General features: G+C 32.3%; 1 protein-coding gene across 1 annotated transcript in view; it reads left to right on the top strand.

The window, feature by feature from the left end:
• The first annotated feature begins 19,499 nt into the window (after positions 1-19,499).
• LOC129005682 (superoxide dismutase [Cu-Zn]-like) overlaps positions 19,500-22,564 on the top strand; it is a 53,245-nt gene continuing 50,180 nt past the window's right edge. The window contains exon 1 of the mRNA XM_054434649.1: positions 19,500-19,583. The gene's annotated coding sequence lies outside the window, so the exon portion shown is untranslated. The remainder of the gene's footprint in view (positions 19,584-22,564) is intronic.

Below are 22,564 nucleotides of genomic sequence, written 5' to 3'. Positions count from 1 at the left end.
GCAGCAAACCTGCAGACTAAGCGAATTTCAACTTGTCTGATTACATTTTTACTAAAATATTTCCATAAATAAGACATATTTATTCACTATTTAAATAACATTAGATTTAACGAGTGCTTAGGTTTGCTGCTACGGAGAAGGTAAAAAGTGTTTTTTGACCATACGTCAATAGTATAGGATGAAATAAATAAATTTGCCAAATTTTATCAATATATATCCATAAACAAGTAAACTACAACAATTTTCATTTTCTCCATAAGAATAACATGGGAATTTTAAATTACACTATTTTTGAATTTTCTCCGTGACCGTTAGGCATACAACAGCGCTTCAATATACTAAATTATTTCTTTTTTTAAGCTCTACAAAACGGTTTAGAAAGAAATTGCAACATTTTTTGTTTTTAGGGTCAAAAATGAGAAAACCCCATTTTTACCCCATAAAACCCCCCACAAACCCCCGTTCCCATGGTCCGATTATGCTGGATCGCAAACTCGTTCGAATAAACGTAGGTTTACACGTTTGTACCAAATTTCATCAAAATCGGATCATTTTTGCTCGAGTTATCGCGCTAACGGACACACACACATATATATATATATATAAAAATAAAATAATTACTAAAAGGGTACTTTGTTATATATGTTTTAATTTTAATATATAAATATATATATATATATGAATTTGAACGGATGGTGTTTTTGGCCTCTAGGGACCTCAAAATGAAAAATAAAATCGGTCCCGGGTCCAGGTCTTACCATGAGTACTACGGTAATAGCTTATTCCCTATATGGGAAATTCGCTAAAAAGACATTTACTGGAGCCGCGAATGGAAATTAATGGCTAAAAAATGTGAGTTAAATATCAATTTGAATTTGGATCCCGTGGATATTAAAGTTATAGGAGAGGAATTGACAAGTGTAAAGGAACACTTAAAAGCCGTATGGTGGGGAGATTGTGTAGGAAGGGCTCGTACGTCTTTGTACCACAGTCAGTTGCTGTCCCTTGACCTTGAGCTTGGCGACAGGAGTCCACTCTGTGATAACAATGTTGACGTTATCTCTTGGGCCATAAAAGCTAGAGCCGAACTTATCGATTTAAACTATAAGCCTTGGTTACAACGAAATTATTTATGTTCGTTATGCAACCTTCAGGAAAATGAAACAACATTTCACTTCATAGCAAAATGTCCTGTCTTTCACCATTTAAGAAAACAGTTTTTTGGGGAACAAACTTTAAGTCCAATGAATTATGAATTATATTTAAATGGGATGAATTGGCGGATACTTGCTAAATATTTGAAAGCCGCTTGGAAATATCGATGGGCATTGATAAACGAATTTAACTTTGACTAGAGCATTGTATAATTAGATATAGTTTTTTTGTACTTTTGTTCATTCCTCGTTTTAGGTATTTCATATTAATTGTGTTTAGTTGACTGTATGTAACAAATTGTCTGTCTCTCATCCTCATGCTCAGAGTACTTAATTTTGGATGTATTTTCAAGTAGCTTTTTATTTTTATACTTTAGAGATTGTTATTATTTTGACTAAAAGAATATTGTTTTGTGCCAACCACAACAGACGGTTTTATAACCATTGTTGATTTATGCTTTTATGTGATGTAGTCAATGTTTTTTTTTGTGAAAAATAAAGCATGTTTCTTCTTCTTCTTCTTCTTCTTCTACTACCTGTTGGTTTTTTAGTGAGTAGTCTGTGATAAACTCAGGAGTCTCACACTACAGGCTGGCTACCTGTGTGCGTAAAAGCATTTTCCCTCCTCACCCTTAAAAAAAAAAAAAAAAAAAAAAAAAAAAAAAAACTACCTGTTGGTTGTAAAACTTGATGGTACCTTGGAACAGTTACAGAAAGCCATTTAAAACCAGAACTTAGTTTTGACTTACATTCTTCTAATGAATACTCGTCGGCCTTAAATAAGTCAACATACAGTTATTCTGAAACCTAAATTAACATTAATATATCTAATGGAAAAATTTATAATCTAGAGTTTAAACTTAAATCATACAATCCCTTAGGTTTTGTGAGTTCTAAGGTTTGCTGCTAAAGGAATAAATAAAGGTTTTCTTATGAAATGATTCTTTCAAAGTAAAAAATATTATCTAAGCCTATTTTTTTTATATCCATAAACAAGTGACCAGCAAAAGATTAATTATTGTCTTTAAGAAAAACGTGGTATTTTAAATTTAAAGATGTTAAACTTTTGTACGTAGCCATTTAGCGTACGGTATTTCACAACTCCAATATACTAAATTGTTTGTTTTTAAGCTTTACTAAATGTTTAGTAAAGAAATTGAAAGGCTTTATGTTTTGAAAGTCAGAATGGAAAACCCCAGTTTTGACGCTACTGTATAAACCCCGTTCCCAAATTCCGATTATGCTAGTTAGCGAACTCGTTTGAATTTCCTTATGTTATATTTTTACGTTTATACCAAATTTTATACAGATCAGATCATTTTTACTCGAGTTGAGTAAACTGACACATATAGACACTGTAGATATTAATTTGGACTAGAGGTCACCCCGAGAAACATGTGATGATTTTTTCGCAGTTTTCGATTTGTTTTTATTTTCTGTTTATTTATCGTTGTTATTTCGTCACCAGCATTGCAACCTAAAAGAACCATGTTATTTTTTATTTTAAATTCATTATGTGCTTATTTTTGAGCCTATTTTAATTTATAAAAGGATTCTGCACATCTACAGTAAAATATATTTCTAACAGTATGCGTAGATTTTACATACGATGCACAAGAGCTAATAAAAAAAGGTTTTAAAGAAACATGCTTGCCTATTAATTTAAAGATAGATGGTGTTTTTGGATGGTGTGTTTGAGGACCTCATAAAGAAAAAGTAAATTAGTCCCGGGCTATAGGGCCTACAACGAGACCTACAGTAATACATTTTTTCCAATATTGGAAATTGGTTTGATAATTTACTGTAGACCCTAAAAATTGATGAATAAATAAGTCACAGTTCATAATTATAATTCCTGACCTCAATGAAACTTACAGCATATTAAAGTGTAAAACTAAATGTATTTTATGTACTTGTCATTCGCACAGCACTTTTTCATCAAATAAAGTGATAACGATTAATTGTATGTAAAGTCTTTTTTAAATTCTCACTTTTGGTTTACAGAAACAATTAACAATGTTACACTTAACCTTTCTGCAAATATATTATGTTATGAGCAAAACTGGAAAGTAGGACATTTTGCTGTGTCATGGGAAAAGGGATATTTACAATTTAAGTGATTGTCACCACCCCCCTACCTATCATACTTCCCCCCACCCACTGTAATGGGTCTATGGGGATGTGTTCTCATCATGGGGACGCGGCTGTTTACGCCAAGGGAAGGTGAAAGCTTCATGCATAAATACGTACATAACACTTTATAAGGGTAGCAGAATAGTGATTCTAGTAAGTGTTGGGGATGATGGCCATAGTTTAATCTTTAATTTTAAAAGATTTGTGAATTTACGGCGAGGAAAGCAGTTATTTTTCGGTTCTGTATGGTAACAACCATTTTTATTGTGGACGAGAGGGTAAATGTAACTTTAGCGACTATCCTTACAGGGCAGTGTGTACTACCGATAGAGACACGGTAGTAGACCTGAGATGGATTTAATTTTTCCTTTTTGTGCGAGGTCAATACACTATTTTTGTTAAAATTGTTATAAGTATATACATATAATATTTGTATGTACGTGAACACGATAATTTGAGTTTTGGTCAGATTTTGATTAAAATTTGGCATGAATGTGTAGGGCAGGATATACTTGTCCAATAATAAATCATTGATTAGAATAAGTAGCTGAATCCTAACAATTCGTATATTTTTATTTCTCCTCTAAATAACATTTATATGAGGAATAGTTTATTTATGGTATTGGTAATTATGGTATGTTTGAACCTTGTGTAAGCTACTGAAATTAATTAACTTTTTATATGGTGCATCTTGTGATGTATCTTATATAGTATAATGTATATAGTGTGATAGCTATGAGAGTCACAACGTCAATTAATGTCTTAACTGTATTTAGAGTAAACTAATTATTTAATGTCATTTAATATTAATTTTTCATACAAACACTCACTACAAAAAGTTTAGAAGTGTGTACAGTATTGTCTTCTTTTTAAATATGGTAGACTTGAAGTACAGTATATAGTATTAAAACATGTCGCTTTCTTTTATTTTATTTACTGGTAATGACAACGCTTTATTTGTTTAATATATTATGTTTACCATAGCCCCATGCACAAGCTATTGCTAAGCTATATGAACGTTTCTAATGGCAGTATTGGTGGAAGAGGGATAAATTTGCTGTGTCATGGGAGGGGAGTTGACGTATAATGAAGCGTCATCTCCTTCTATTCTCTTCAATAATAAAAAAATTAAAAATAACAGATTCAATGCAACAACTAATAAATATTGTGTTATTGCATGTTTATTTTTATGATAATAATTTGAATGTTTATTCAGTAGTAACATACTTATAAAGAAAGTTAAACATAGATGGTTTACAAATGAAATAATATTTTCATTTAGTTTCAACGTAAAACCGTGCATTGTTAAGTTGTCATCATTACCAAGACTGGTTGTAAAGCTGGACCTGAGGCACTTCGTTTGTGTTAAATCTCAGCAAAGAGCTTTAGAGTATATTACGGATGTTAGGATTAAAAGGAAAATATAACATTTCCTACAGTTAAGCTATGACGTTAACATATTTAATAAAGATCTGTCCATTGACAAGCATTTTACAATGTACAGTGTTGAGCACTTCCAAACCAACGGTACAGTAACCAGTAGGTCTGAAATGAAAATGTATCGTACTAAATTGTTGGCGTTTTAAAACTGTTTCATATAGCATAAAAACATGTTTTAATATTCAAAGGGTTTAAAAAAAAATATTTGCAGGTACCAAACTTGTCTGTCTGTATATTCTACACTTTGTTCATTTAGTACAATATTATTCACACTTTTCCATTTTTGCTTTTTAAAACTATAATTCAAATATTATTTTGATCTCTTAATAAAAATCATCATTAATATTTTTTTATATATTATTTTTATCATCATAATTTTTTTTAAGAAGCTGCAGAAATACATATTTATTCCTGTTATATTTTATCGTAGAAAATACGTTTACTGGAAAAAAATATCCATCGCTGAATACAATAACGAAAGGCTTAATGTTGCTACTTTGCATGTTCTATCAATGTTACCTCTGACTGTACTCTTAGGCGTGGTCAATTAGATAATGTATTGCAAGTCAAAACAAAGCTAATCATTGTAGCAATCCTCTTATCCATTAGACAATATTACTAAGCTTTTTAAGTGATTGATTATGCGCATTTCATTTGTGATGTTTGTAAAACATGTTTTCGTTTTGAAAGTACCTAGGCTATGGACTACATTCTAAAGCAAAAACGGTTAAACATAAAACAAATTAAAAAAAACATAATAATAAAATAAAATAGAGATTTATATAGTTTTCTTGACAGATAAATTAACTTTTCCACGTTTCGATATATTTATGATGCACAGTTTCAACATAGTCCAATGTTGAATGTATAGCATATTGTTGCGAGTTATGCTTGTAAGAGAAATATTAGTATGATACTAAACATTCAATATCTTATCATGGGAAACCGGCTTATTATATTATATAGTATATATTTAGTATATTTATAGTATATATATAGTATATATATAGTATATTTATAGTATATATATATAGTATATTTATAGTATATATATATAGTATATGTTATAGTATATAATGATATACATATATATAGTAAACATGTTATTATTACTGTATACGTCTAATATAGTTTGTTTCTAAAATCATAGCATTTTTAAAATTTGTTAGGGCTTTTTAAAGTACTAAAAACCAGTTGCGAGTCCTTCACTTTATCTAAAAACATATCTCGAGGTAAATATGGCTACATTGTGGATAAAAAGGTACTACAAAAAGAGATGTAATACGTTTCTGATATCTGGTTATAATTGAACAACTGTTATCTGGATTTGGAGCGCACGCTATAATATGCGTTGCTGCAGCGGTCTATTGTCATCATAACAGAAGGTACCAGAACCACGGGTAACACAATCCCTTGTACATGTATATCGGAATATACAGCTTGTGAATATTTGTTTTGCCGTTGAAGCTTCCCATAGTTGAGATATTGTATATTCATTAATATCTTCGATGTTCGTATAAATAATTTTTGCAAAGAGTTAAAATAACACTACAATAGCACGGAATAATGAATTGAAACTTTGTAAAATTAAATGCAATCATCATTTATTTACAGCTAGCTGCTGTACCCGTGCTTCGTAACGGGAAGATGTACTATACCACCTAATCCAAATACTTGTAAGTTATTAAAATTAATAGACAAACAGCCACAAATTATTATAACCTACCTACATTTTAATTGTCCTGCTGTTTACATGAAAATATATCAATAACATTATTTTCATAGCTTTGACACTTTAATAAATAGGACCGAGCCTGGGTTGAGATAGCAATGGATAAAGAATATTTTTTTTATTTCCCTAGTCAATGAAATAGTTTTAGAATAAAAAATCTATGAAAAAGTTTTTGGGTAAATAAATTTACCACAATTATATTTAATTTGTTTTTATCAGTTGTCTGAAATTGTGAAGTAAGCATTTGGCAGTTCTGCTTGTTTACATTGAAATGTCAACGCCAAGGTAAACATTGTGAGTTTTCTCATGCTTCTATGGAAACCAATCAATCAATATTTACTTTTTAAAACATCACCTTAAACCTTTGGCATCCAAGAGGCGAAGCCTGAGAGGAACTCAGGGAGGTAAACAGGCCTAAGACTTTCATAGATATGTGGACTATCTTTGTGCTTAATTTTGGCTGTATCGGTTTAGTATTTTAGTCGTGACTGCTGCTCAGACAACTAGACAGACACCACCACATCAATTTTATAATAGTATGAATAGACAGATACTGTACCTGATTTTATATGAATAACCACTATATCATCAAGTGTAATTTCTTCATTTTGTAGGGCCCTGTTTCATAAAGATACTAGTCTAGTAATTACTAGTCTAGTAAATACTAGTCCCGTATTTACCTGTCCTACTAATTTGTGTTTCATAAACGTTTTTATACCGCTAGTAAATACAAGTGTATTTTACTAGTCACGTGACCAAAAATACTAGTCACGTGACCAACTTTACAAGTGAACTGTCAACACTAATTTCTAACCTCAATCACGGGTTTTCTGGCGCTTTATAAAGGGTTTAAATTTTGTTTTCATTTGATACAAAAAGTAAATAGTTGTAGAAACGCAGTGTTTTCTTTTAATTAATAACTATATAGACACATAAGTAAAACAATCACATATTATTTATCAAAACGCTATTATTTATGTTCATCAATGAGCAATGAGCCCGCCGACGCGCCGGCGCGGCGCGGCGTCGCGTCGCTGCAATCAACACGGTGATTGTAGTAGCCGGTTGTAGGCCTAGTTGCGGCCAACGATGTATAATAATAATAACTATCGATGGTTGCGGCACTCAACAGTTGGGTGGAAATTGATCTGTTGCTGCCGCATTCGCTGTGATTTGTATAGTTTTTGTTTTATTCTGACATATAAAATTAAGCTTGCTACGAGTAAAGAAAAGAAGGCTCAAATTTTGAATGTATCGTCTAAGGACATTTTGTTAGGAACGTTTTCAAGTACCCTAACCTATGTTTTCAAATATTCGAATGCATAAGAATATTTGGGTTAAAAACCATTCTGTGATATTCTAATTTTGAGTCCACAAACCATGAACAATAAGCCTAAACGTTTATTGATATCACAATAATTGCAACGCCGTTACAAGCAATGGAGAAGTAGGTTTTCAAGTTTAGTAAAACATGGTAAATGCGCTATTGCAGGGCGTAGCTCAGAGGTAGAGTTTTCGCTTCTCATGTGGTGGGTCCCTGGTTCAAATCCGCACCACTCACTATACTTTAGTTCCATTAATTAAACTTTTACATGTTTTACATTAAAATAACAGCTCTAATCAACATCTAATTTTTTTATTACTTTGAACAACAAATTCAGAATACCAATATTGATTAAAAGTAATGTTTTTATGGTAAGCAGTTCAGTCCAACGGCCAAAAATCAAATATAGGCCTACAAAATTGTTAGTACATCACAGGGTTTTAGCTATTTAGGGAAACAAATAATAAGCACCTAAAAAAATACAATGCAACTCCTCTTTAAAATTGTCTTACTATAATTTCCTATTAAAATTTCTTGAAACAAAACCTCTTTAAAAATAACCTTGGGTGTAAAATAATCTGATTAATGTTGCAATGTTAAGATACGTTTTTGTACATCTTTGTATGCAATACGGTATGCGGTTTTAATTTGGTTTCTCTCAAAGCTTAAAAATCTTTTCTCTGTGATAGCTAAATAGTTGATATAACCATAAAATTTAACTCAAGTAAAATTAGACTAAAATTTCACAGAAATTGATAACTTGTAATTATAATTAATTCTAATAGGGCGATTGTACATACATTATAAAATTAAATTTCACTCGTTTTGTACTACGCCACATTTATTGATTGTAATTTATATATAATAATAATTATCATTTTGGAACTCACAGATCTATTTTTATCTTAAATTGCAAACGTGAGCCAATTCGCACTTACAAAAAGAACTTAATAATTCATTTTTTTTTAAATGATGTGAGTAATGAAATAACTCTCTTTCCAAAAATAATAGTCTACTTCAAATAATACGGGCGTAGAGAGGTTGTTAGAAAATGGCAAGTATTTACCAGTGTAATTTACAAGAGTAAAACTTTATGAAACACATTGCTGTCTACACTAGTAAAAACCACTAGTAATACTAGTCCCTACACTAGTAACTAGTATTTTACACTAGTAGGTTTTTGAAACGTAGACTTATAAAATACACTAGTATTACTAGTCCATGGACTAGTAAATACTAGACTAGTAGTTTTATGAAACAGGCCCCAGATGCATTCCAGTTGTACCTGTATCACAGAACCCTTGTATCAACCTCAGACACTAAGTGATCAGTTGTGACAATATGAGGGAGTACAGTAGTCGCATCTCATATATGTGTTCTTGCCTTATTTCCATGTCTTTCAATCTCCCTCTTGCATATTTTCTTCTGTGCACTTTACTCTATGCCATGAAGAAAGCTTTTAAAGTAATTTCTCTTTATTCAGTCGTATTACAACTCACAGTTTTTAGGCTAGGCTTTATGTACAATTTGCATACACGGTCATGTTTCAGGCTCTTGATTGCTCAATCCCACGATAAACAAAATATTTAATAATAAACAGAAGAAGTATTTATGTAAAGCAAACCGATTTTCCATACTTTTTTATTTTTTTGCAAAATAAGTGACGAGATTATAATAACTATATGACCTGATGTAAACCTTATGTAAGATCTTTTAGCCTAGACATTTATTAACACTTTAAGTTAACAAACATTTCGCCCTCTTTTATATTGTTATCGTTTTCATTTTTTTAAGTATAATATCTTGATGTCTCGTCTTGTCGCTCACCAGTTTCTAGGTGCAGATTTTAGATTACTTCCGTTCGTCCATTCTGGCGAGGTAAGAGTGTTATTTGCCTTTCACTATAACTCTCTACAGTTTAGCCCTCCTTCAACATTTTCAACTGTTGTTTTTTAACGTTTACATATTTTTAGCTGATACCAACTAATATTTATAAATTAATTGATAATTAATTTAAACTATAGTAAAATAATTCAACGCTGTTAAAACAAAAGTTTGCCTAAATTTATAAAATCACTTTCTTTTCTACAACGTGTAATTTTTATTCAGGAATTTTGACGAAGTAGTATTTATAATCAATATGAGGTTTTCAACGAGGTGAATCTAGAATGAGCGAAGAGTAATCAGATTAAATTAATCCTATAAAAGCGATCAATTATAAAGCCAATGTCAATTACAGTTGATCCGAATGCATTATAATTGAAGGTTTTGACAGAACGAATAATACGATATTCATTTTCGTATTTTATTTAATTATTAATTTAAATTACAAAATAAATTATTACTATTTTTCAACCTACTATTTTCACTAAAATGTGTATTACAGCCTTACTTGATTACAGTATGGTTCATTTCATAGCTTTCAGGTGTACGTATGTGTTAATGCTTATACCTACTAATTTATTTGGTGAGTCGGTAGCGAAACGGGCTTTGAGTCCAACGTAGCGATGTCGTGGGTTCGGAACCTGGTACCTACTACTACTACTATCAGTACAGTTATTCAACTTTGCGCTGTGTCGGCTCACCCCTTGCTTTGCTGGATACCTGGCCCTAGGCCTGTATGAAAGGGCAAATGCAAGGTTGAAAGAGACAGCCAATCTCAAAAAAATAATATCAACTATGATCCGACTTTGACAAAGACCATTGTGTAACTACTTCATCTAATAATACTAAATTTTGGGGGCCGATCTGGTCTAGTGGTAGAGGGCATAACTCTGGTCCCTGAGGTTTTGGGTTCAAATCTCACCAACTCGCCAATGAATTTTAGCTAAGTGATAATGTCGCAACCTTGAGGCTAGACCTGAAGTGATCTGAAAAATGTTCTAGGGATGAAACCTATTCAATTGAAAAAGAAAATAATATAATACCATCCTCTGTACAGACAACGAAAGACTAGAACAAATTTTTGTATGCTAAAATGATCAGCTTTACAAATAGTTAGCCGTGAGAATAAGTATCTCAATTAAATTTTACATGTTTCCATTACCTACTCGTAATTAAATTTGACTTTTTCTTTCTAAATTTGTTTTCACCAACGTTATTCTTTGAAACTATGAAAATACATAGAGAGCAATAATTCATTAACCGAAAACCTTTATTGACATCCAATATATAAGTATTCCTGATGGTGAATCGAACTAGGATTAGTTATACACTAAATTGTCTATAAAACTAAGTATACGTAAAATATATTTCTTTAAGACATTTTATTTACATTATTTAAATACTAACCAATCATAATATAAATGTTTAGGTCACAACAAATAAAATAAATACATAAAATGTAACATGTAAATTGTAAATTGTAGAATTAAATAATGTTAAGGTCTTTGTAAATATTACTATTCCAAGTTATAGTTCCCAGCTGCATTCAATCTTGTTCCCTAACTGACTGTAAGATGACAACTGAGGAGGTTGTCAATAGTAATCAGTATTGATGGCTGTTTTGCATGCCTTGTCAGTTGAACCTATAGATAACAACGTAGGCGTGGTCCATTAGCAAATGAACTCCTGCAAGTCTATCAAGACAAGCTGCATCCAATCTTGTTCCTTTACTGACTGTAAGATGTGTAAGATGACAACTGAGGAGGTTGTCAATAGTAATCAGTAATGATGTCTGTTTTGCATGTCTTGTCAGTTGAACCTATAGATGACAACGTAGGCATGGTCCATTAGCAAATGAACACCTGCAAGTCTATCAAGACAAGCTGCATTCAATCTTGTTCCTTTACTGACTGTAAGATGACAACTGAGGAGGTTGTCAATAGTAATCAGTATTGATGGCTGTTTTGCATGCCTTGTCAGTTGAACCTATAGATGACAACGTAGGCATGGTCCATTAGCAAATGAACACCTGCAAGTCTATCAAGACAAGCTGCATTCAATCTTGTTCCTTTACTGACTGTAAGATGACAACTGAGGAGGTTGTCAATAGTAATCAGTATTGATGTCTGTTTTGCATGCCTTGTCTGTTGAACCTATAGATGACATTGTAGGCGTGGTCCATTAGCAAATGAACACCTGCAAGTCTATCAAGACAAGCTGCATTCAATCTTGTTCCTTTACTGACTGTAAGATGACAACTGAGGAGGTTGTCAATAGTAATCAGTATTGATGGCTGTTTTGCATGCCTTGTCAGTTGAACCTATAGATGACATTGTAGGCGTGGTCCATTAGCAAATGAACACCTGCAAGTCTATCAAGACAAGCTGCATTCAATCTTGTTCCTTAACTGACTGTAAGATGACAACTGAGGAGGTTGTCAATAGTAATCAGTATTGATGTCTGTTTTGCATGCCTTGTCAGTTGAACCTATAGATGACAACGTAGGCGTGGTCCATTAACAAATGAACACCTGCAAGTCTATCAAGACAAGCTGCATTCAATCTTGTTCCTTAACTGACTCTAAGATGACAACTGAGGAGGTTGTCAATAGTAATCAGTATTGATGTCTGTTTTGCATGCCTTGTCAGTTGAACCTATAGATGACAACGTAGGCTTGGTCCATTAGCAAATGAACACCTGCAAGTCTATCAAGACAAGCTGCATTCAATCTTGTTCCTTTACTGACTGTAAGATGACAACTGAGGAGGTTGTCAATAGTAATCAGTATTGATGTCTGTTTTGCATGCCTTGTCAGTTGAACCTATAGATGACAACGTAGGCGTGGTCCGTTAGCAAATGAACACCTGCAAGTCTATCAAGACAAGCTGCATTCAATCTTGTTCCTATGACTGACTGTAAGATGACAACTGAGGAGGTTGTCAATAGTAATCAGTATTGATGTCTGTTTTGCATGCCTTGTCAGTTGAACCTATAGATGACAACGTAGGCTTGGTCCATTAGCAAATGAACACCCGCAAGTCTATCAAGACAAGCTGCATTCAATCTTGTTCCTTTACTGACTGTAAGATGACAACTGAGGAGGTTGTCAATAGTAATCAGTATTGATGTCTGTTTTGCATGCCTTGTCAGTTGAACCTATAGATGACAACGTAGGCGTGGTCCGTTAGCAAATGAACACCTGCAAGTCTATCAAGACAAGCTGCATTCAATCTTGTTCCTTTACTGACTGTAAGATGACAACTGAGGAGGTTGTCAATAGTAATCAGTATTGATGTCTGTTTTGCATGCCTTGTCAGTTGAACCTATAGATGAAAACGTAGGCGTGGTCCGTTAGCAAATGAACACCTGCAAGTCTATCAAGACAAGCTGCATTCAATCTTGTTCCTATGACTGTAAGATGACAACTGAGGAGGTTGTCAATAGTAATCAGTATTGATGTCTGTTTTGCATGCCTTGTCAGTTGAAACTATAGATGACAACGTAGGCGTGGTCCATTAGCAAATGAACACCTGCAAGTCTATCAAGACAAGCTGTATTCTGGGTTGAGATGAAACAAATTACCTAATTGTACAGTTCCCTTTCTAATGCCGTTTTATTTATACACAATTGTACATAATGATGTTCTTGATAATCAAGAGGGTTATTTTGTTTTCTTTATCTTATTTTGATATTGTGAATGTATTTATATACTGTACATGTGATTACTGTTTGAATATGAATTGTTTCAGCATTTAGGCTAGATTTATACCTTCTTTCCGCTCTGTACTCCACGTGCAAATGATTGGATTACCAAAAATCATGTTTCAACAATACTAATATTGTTGAAACAAGATTTTTAACTCAGTATTCAGTTTAACTCAGTACGCTGTTTTATTTACTTAAAGATCAATAGAACATGCAAAACATATTCTATTGATATAACATATTGTCTTCCCAAAGCCCCTTTCTGCTAAGATGATAACTAATCGAATTTAAGCTCTTAACTCTTGTGGAAATATCTTCTTAAAAATTGTAGTTTAGCTCAATACTTACATATTTTAGTAAGAGTGAATATGTTATGACCAGAAATATTCCCACCATTCTCAAAGAGGATGTAAATAAAATAAAAAAAATATTATTGAATTAAAATTATACAGTTACAACAATGACCATTTTAAGACATGCATAGAAGACTACACAAAAGTCCTAGGACCTAGAGGTGTCAAATGGCATCAGATGTTTTACTTTATCCGTACTATTGACAGCTCTTATTGCCATCAATGTTTACTAAGAAACGTGTCATTGCATGAAATACACTAATTACACTAGTTTGAGGCACTTACGGTGTATTAATAACATGTGCATTGAATTTCATGGAGCAAAAAGCTTTTGATAACACTAGCAAAAATATCAATGAGTATCAAAATATATAAAAAAGTAAATTAGTAAACATAGTATGATAATAATAATAGTATGTTAATATGATTAAACAACAAATATTCACTCAAAAACGACGTAACATTTTTGTTTAGCTGTTTTTCACTGTGTTCATTGCTTTCAAAGCTCTCGACCATAATCGTTTTGGTGACAATTAGTAGATACAGCTCATTAACCGTTCCACTTAGTCAAATGTTACTCAGAAAAACCATTTTAAATAAATTTTTTCTAAAATCATCGTAAACTACTTCCATAAGAAACATTGCATTTGTCGGTCATTTTAGAAAATGGCGGCTACATTTTAAAACTTCAAACCATCACAAAAAATGTCTTAAAAATAAAGTGGAGTGCTTCGTAAGAAGTTGGCTGTCAGACTTATAATAAAAAAGTAAGCTATTTGTTTACTTTAGGTGAGACACCTTGTCTAGCTTTGAGTAAAGACTATGGTCATAAAATGACACTTATTTCCCCTCTAAACGTGCATTCAAGAATTACTACTGTTAATATTCAAGCACTTAACAAAAACCTCAACATTAACTAGGAATCACAATGTCAAAAAACAGAAACCAAAATTTTTTTAAAATGTGCAACATTTTAAAGTTTAGTCTATCATCGTATAAGAGGTCAAAATAAATGTGTTAGTTTGTTTTACGTTAGTTCTTAATTTGGATATTACGATAGAAATTTGACATTTTACGTTAATTTATTTTAAGTAACAGTGTTCTCTCGAACATGTTGGATATATGGTAAATATGGCGAGGAGAGGAAAGAAATAAGGCTTGCAAATATATCGCGCAGATTGATTCCGAGCTGGAGTTGATTTATCGCCAGAGTCAGGTAGGAAACCCCGTCTGTTTGCGTTTTTCGTATGACAAAATTTGATTTAATACCTAATCACTCGTTCCATTCATTGAAAACTGATACGTAAAACCACTTAACCGTAAATAACATATGCTGTTTGCACTTGCAACATCAATAACCAGCAATTATTTCTACTCTACGTTATGTTACATTATTTTTGATACACTGTATTTACTTCAAGTATTGATAGGGTTTTAAAAGTGAATACACTTTGAGAGAAACGTTTCTTTTTACAATAATAGTATTTTCACATACGCATTAGTGCCACTTACACACCATGCTAGGTGTTAAGGAATTTAAACCCTTCACCTAAATTAATAGAAAAGGATTTTATACAACTAACTGGTAAGTTACCGGTACTAAAATAAATTATGAATGTACAAGTATTTCGCAGGACAGATCTAAAACCCACGTTATTCTTCTTTACGTTCCATACCCGATACGAATTATTGCTATAGCAGCTAGGGTATAAAATATAAAGTACTGAAGTGGAAGCAGTTCTTGCAATTTATTTACAAATGTCTTTTTTACCAAGAAAATCACTCAGTTATTATGTTTACACTTTATAGAACGAATAATTTATGTTGCTGAACACACATACTGTGATCAAAACATTAATAATACCTAGATACCAAAACTTTAAGTCTTGATTTACCTCAATAAAAATTGCTACAATGGTTCATTTACTAAGTTAGTACTGTAGCGAAATAGTAAGGCATCTCATAAAATTAAGTTTAGTCAAAATTATTAATGGTAAGTTATGTCTTTACTTTAAATAATGACAACGCATTTTCCTATTCTCTTTCAAAGAGAATTTTTAGATTTTTGTGCTTTATACAAAAAAATGTTAATCGTTGAGTTTGTTTGTAAGAAACCAATAAACCCCATCTGTACAGTGTACAGTGAAGTGACGCGGACAGATTCCTAGATATTACGTACCGAGACGTCTTGCAGTAGTCTTTGATTAAATTATTTGTTTCGATTGACCCAAATTAAAAGTGTAACTACTTGATGCAGTTAGTATACGACTAAGTATTGTGTTGTGTTCTGCACTTTGGTAATAGAAAAATTACTCATTAGTAAGTCTTAGCTTCGTATGAAACAACTTTAACATTATTTAAATTATCTTTATTAAATTATTTAGAAACTAAATAGCTAATTAATATCAAATAAAATACAAATGCATGATTGTGGATGTTTTATTCGTCTTTTGGGCAAAATAGGAGTAGCTTTTGCCAAATTTACTTCTCTTACACCTATCAAAACATGCAGTAAAAGTAAATTTAATATTTTAAACTAGTTCATTTTCACAAAGTGTTTTTATATTGCCAGCAAATGGTGTGATCACAACTGCATCACACATTTTATCTGTAGGATCATACCTCCTCCTCAATAATGCAACTCATTTCTGTTCGCTCATTTGAACATTGTCTATGGATCATTTATTGTTCAATCAGACATCCAAACTACTTGTATTGCTTTTAAGTCGCAATAATTCGAAAATGCATTTAAAACACGAGCCGTCCTCAGTCCTCAGTTTTCAACTAGATAGTTCATAGATCGTTCTGTATCCCAAAGAGTCATTTTAGATTAGTTTACTACATATTTATATTTTATTTATTTATTGGATCATTTCCTTACCACAACAAAAACGAAAAACCAATGACCTTAAACACTCTAAATAAATAAATACTGTAAATATAATTTAATTATACATCAAACACTTTATGATAGTAGTTTTCAATACATCCTTTGGTAGACTAAACGACAAGAATGTCACTCTCGTCCAACTAAAGTGATGTTTCCAAGCATTGCAGATGTGATAGTCAAAACACTTCCGGTAAAAGGGCGAACGAGGGGGAGAAAGGAAATTTGGAGGGAATGCGTTTACAAATGTAAATCTGTATGATTGATCGCAGGGGTCGGGCGATGCGTTGGCGGGAAGGTGTAACCACTTGTAACTCATCTCCACCTGCTGGGAGTCTCATGTGTTCACTTATAACATATACAGTATGTATCGTATTGTATTGAGTACTCATGTTGCACGGTTATGTTGACTAATATAAGATCAAGCGTATTGAAATTGTAAAATTTTCTTCAAAGAAATAATGATTCTTCCAATCTTGAGCATTGAAAATCCTTATATATAATACGTGAAGGCGATTTCTACAAAACACTACTCCTCCGTTAATAATGGACCGATTTTTACAAACGACGTGTCAAAATAAGGTATTTTTTGTGTAGACGCCCCCTTTCACCAATTCCTGTAATGAAAATCCTCGGGCTTTGCCCCACAGGGCATCAAAGTTGGAGTTTCTCCCTTAAGATTGACATAGGAGAATCCAAATATTTAATTGTCCCCACTTATATGAGAGAACGGCTGGGCGTAGAAACTTGGTAGAGGTGTCCAAAGAAAGGTCTTGGTCTGTAGATGAGTTATCAAAAGGAAAACTAATCAAAATCCCTTAGGACTCTGCCCCAGAAGCCTTTAAAGATCCCTTTACAGAGTTGTTTACATTTTGGCCATGTGAATAATACTTTTTAATGAAACAGCTGTTCATTTTTAAATTGTATTTCAAACAACACACATTTATTGGGAGTTACTGAATTCTACCAAATAAGTATTTGCAATGCTATTTTCTGATTGTAAAATAGATTTTCTTCTTTATCATGTCATGCTTTGCAATATAACGTTCGATTACGTAAGTAGTGGAAAATTCTTTTATAACAGCAATTCTTAAATTATTTCTTATTGAACATCAATTATCTATTGTACGGGTTGGTGTCTGCTTTTTTCACCACTTTTGCCTACATTTTATCATATTATTCAACACATATGAAATATTTATGAAGAAATATCTGCTCTTATCGTGTTTAATAAAATCCAAACATAGAAACTTTGTCTAAAATGGTACCCATCTTGACAAATTATTTGCACCTGCCTATATTACGGACTTTGGCACGGTTTGGTAACGTTATTGAAAATAACACGACATTTTGGCTGTAAAATATGGTACAGAGAGAAAATACGTTTTAAGCAGCTACTGTCAAGACAGAAAGGTCATATTCCTTCTAAACTAGATCACATAATTCTTTATACGATACGTTGATTAACCATATGTAAACGTCAATATATACGTAACAGCCAATTTACAGTATTTTTGCTTTTTGGAAATGTCCCATTGCTATGTCATTTGCATTATTTGTTGCCTATGAAGCCGCACGAACATATAAACGAGGAGGCCCCTAACAGTACAAGAATAAAAGCCAACTTCACTTCAAGTATTCCACTACATCAAACATTCCGTAGAGAGATTATATTGACAACTTTATGTTATTTATAAGGCTGAGACAACTAACTGACATCCCCCATGTCAAGGAATTCCAGCTTTAACAGTAACCCCACAATCAATAATTTCTCAAAACTATGCTAGAGCTCATCATACATGTGCTAGGGTTCATTCATTGGCACAGAAGTACGATATGAACTGACGCGACGTGACGAAGGAAAAATCAAACTAACGCTGTAACGGATATACCTCCATTTGAAGTTAGAATATGTCTTCCCAAAAAAAGTTTTCTTTTGAAATATAATCATATTACACTTATAAAATCACGAAAGTGTTTAACTACAAAAAATCCATCAATACGATTTTAATACTATTTAAACGTTCTTCCAAAGGAAGATATACCATATAACATACTAATAATAACTCCGATGACGTACGGTATGGGGAATATTTTATTCATTGAATGATCAACCAACGCAATTAATGTCATTATTGTTTTTACACTTATTGCTAAATGTTCAAAATATGTATATTTCACCCAATGTATCGCAATTATGAATTAACGTAAGCCTTGACAGTAACCGTCGATTTCGACGGGTTTCACCTTGTATTATTATTGTCTGTATTACGTAAAAAAATTAAATGAACAATGGATTATAGATTTTGAATATAAGGATGTAACTCATAATTGGGTGGCAAACTGAAAAGTTGCCAGTCATAAACTTTTTAATCAAACAAGTAAACATACATTACAAGCAGTTTTCCTAATGGGTCCTCAGTCATAATTCTTCTTTTGATACGTACACAGAACGAGAACGAACTGTTCGCAAAAAAACTAGAGAGTGGTTTCTAAACATGCACAAGTAAACTGGAGTTCACATGTTTTTATTGTTTAAAACTAAAGGCATTAGTGTCAGGGTGATCTTTTATAGATGATGATGGAACGTACATTCTAAAAATAATTTGTAATAGTTTTATACAAAACAATTGATAAAAAATATTATTATCAGTTTATTAACTTTGTAAATTCTGTAATTTTTGCTAAGTTAACAAATACTTGAAATTAAAATAATGTGTTTAATTCTTAGTTTAAAAAAATAAGTTTACGATGTAGTTAGAGGTACAGTAATATGACAGTTTGGTCCCTCGCCGCTGGCCGTGGTGTAGCGCTAGTGTCTCCCGCCCACTGTATTATTGCAAGTGTCGTCTGCTCGCTTCGTGTATCGTCTCTCCAGTCTCCGCGGCTCAGTCGCTGCCTAGCCGCGCCGCCGTCGATAGCTTGTGCACTGCCGTTTCACCTTTAGCGAACTTTACTCTCGTAAACCAAGGTAATTTTTCTTTAAATAAAATGTTTAGCTTGATTGTATCCGACCTTATTATTTTTGATGAAAATTACGTGTGTTTAGACAGAGTTTTAATATTCAATTATTACAAAATTAATTTTACAACATTTTAATAAATATCTTGATAACAATACATACTCCACTGGCCTGAAATGTGTCATGTTGTAAATATACTTACTACCGTATTCAATTTTTAAATACATTGTTATTATCCATGCACATACACTTTATTTATGTTATTTTGGTGCATAAGACATGCGCTTGCTGTTGAAAGTGTTTTATTGTAACATATTGACCAACATCACAACTGTGTATTTTGTTGATTGTTGTAATATGGCATTGTTAAATTACTGACTAGTTTATTTATCGTAAATGCAAAGATTACAGGAGAGATTTTAAAAATAGGTGTTAAAAATATAGTGTCATGTATTTATAACTATTGCAGGGTTTTAATTGTAAATATAAATACCTACAATACAATATTGTTCATAGGAAAACCACATTTTGAGAAGTGTTCACGAAGAATTAATCATTTAAGGTTCAGAGATAAGGTAAATGCTCATAGTTGTCATAATACGCGACAACTTTACTAAATCACGCGTAGACGAGCTCACCACCGTGTAGTTGGATGGCTAAGTTGCATTAGCCTTGACTTACGTTTTACAATCTTGATCATTTTGTACATTGTGACATATTGCATAAGTCACACCCAAAACAGAAATAAGAAATTTTGTCTCTCATCTCAATATTTTTGCATTACCCTAGAAGCTGAAATGTATCCAACGTAGTGGTTGAGATTTAATGGTTTATATTAAATTTACTTATTTTGAACAATTTGCAAAGCTATCATTCTTGTTAATATAAATTTTCCCTATCCTTTAAATAATTATTACTATCCAATATTGCTGAATCTGATGTAAATCATAAACGAGGGGTTTATTAAATTTACAATCACCCTTACTTTGTTTTATTTTAGGTTTCAAACTTAACCATTTAACTTTTATATGTAATAATTAAATTGATCTTTTAATCAATTGATCTTGTAATCTTTTACTTTTCTATCGATTCCATCTAAATAATTCTTGGAACTATACAGTTCTAACCACTTTGTTCCTACATACGAGATTAAACGAATGTTATAATACATTCCAGAATTCCACAAAATCATCAACTGTGTCACATCACGTTAAGCTGAATTAAAGCGTAATATGGAATTCCACGTTTTCATTATCTGTGAAATTCTCTTTATGTTTCGTTTAATCAACAAAACATGACTTTTAATATGTGTGAAAATGCGAACAATGTCATGCTGGTTTCCACAAAGCGTCACTGATTGTGTTGATATAATCTCTAACCTTTATCCTCAGTCAAGCCACGAATTATTCTCAGTGCTCTCCTCAATTATGCCTGGTTGATGATGTTTTGTTTAACCACAACGTTCCTTTCATTTTGTGTATTTGTGTAAACTATAGGTAAATATCAATATGTTGCAGATAAGCTAAATGCTACTTGACGTAAATAAATATGTTTTGGCAAGGGTCAAACATAAAATTAATGGAAGTTCTTTAAAATCCAGAAAGCTAACTCATGAAATAGTCTTCTACTTTACATACACTATTTAAATTCAATTCACATCCTAGGTTTTTTGAATGATTAATAATATTACATATTTGGTTTTGCAGTCTCAATACTCAGCTCTTCATGAACTACTCGTAAAATAGAGAAAATATTGTGAGTTGTATTAACGAACAATATTAGCTTAGTGACAATCTTTAAACTTTATTTATCACTATTACGCTATTACTAATTGAGATGGAGACGCCCCCTAGGCTCCTTTAACCCAAATATGAGTAAAGGAGGTGTGTAGAATCATTGTGGAATTTGGTGTAATGATCAGTGTAAAATTGTACTGACTAAGATCAGTTGTTTCTTCAGTCAGGATCATTTATTTACAGCCCGATGACCAGGAACAGCTGAGTACTACAGTTTCAAGCCTTCAAAAAGCTACTGACTTGTTCACCATGCAATAAATATCGTTTTCCAATTAAATATTTTTTACTAAATGTAGTCCTTTACACAAAGCTTTCCTGACTGAATGCCTTAAAAGAAATGGCATAATTCTGGGTTTTTATCTGTCCCATTTGTGTAAAGCATTGCCAACTAAAACATCAAAGAAAGATTTCTAAGAGATAAAAACCCAAAGGTGCTAGACCAAGGTGGATAAAACATTAATGTTGAATAAGGTAGATGGGTGAATTACAATGTGTAAAGAGTTTTATCTTTTTGTAATTACAAACTAAATTTAAGTTACGGTGACGTCAAACGTGTGTTACGTGTTTAAAAGCGAGCGAAACATCTCGACGGCAGAAGTTCATAGAAATCTCATGAATTGAGTTTTTGTTAAAGAAAGAAGAAAAGTTTATCTCTGAGAGAGGCGTATGTTGCGACTTCTCAGTAGCGCAGTAAAGTAGAAGACTTGTGGAGATTCAACGCATACAAATGTGGAGGCAACACGCAGAGTTGGAAATTAAACGTCACATTGTAAATGAAAAACAGTTGATTGTAACGCAAATTAAATTTCTATTCAATATAACTGCAAAATTATAATTTTATTTTCTTGATGTAGACTTCGAATCATAATTTTTTACTATGGAACAAATAACTAAATGTGTTACACATAACAGAACATCAAACGAATTGTCTAGAAATGACTAAGAAGGCAATAACGTCCAATGCAATTTAAGCGTTACCTTAAAAATATATTATTTTAATTACTTCTAATATTTGAGATCTTGATCGTCGTTGAAGTTTAAAAAGAATACAAGAGTATACTCACAGAATAATAAGGTGAGTATACTCACGGAATAATTCTTCTCTGTGGTATTCTATAGTAAAAATAAAGTAGTATCCTGGTGTTAAACAGTATGTAGCTTATAATAGTCTATGAGTAAGGTTAAGGTAATATT

Source organism: Macrosteles quadrilineatus, unplaced genomic scaffold (assembly GCF_028750875.1).
Source record: "Macrosteles quadrilineatus isolate MER2022 unplaced genomic scaffold, UCM_ALF_1.0 Scaffold_1__1_contigs__length_201487025, whole genome shotgun sequence".
In the NCBI taxonomy this organism is placed as follows: domain Eukaryota; kingdom Metazoa; phylum Arthropoda; class Insecta; order Hemiptera; family Cicadellidae; genus Macrosteles; species Macrosteles quadrilineatus.
The sequence above is the reverse complement of the archived record's forward strand: the minus strand, read 5'-3'. Positions and strand labels throughout refer to the sequence as shown.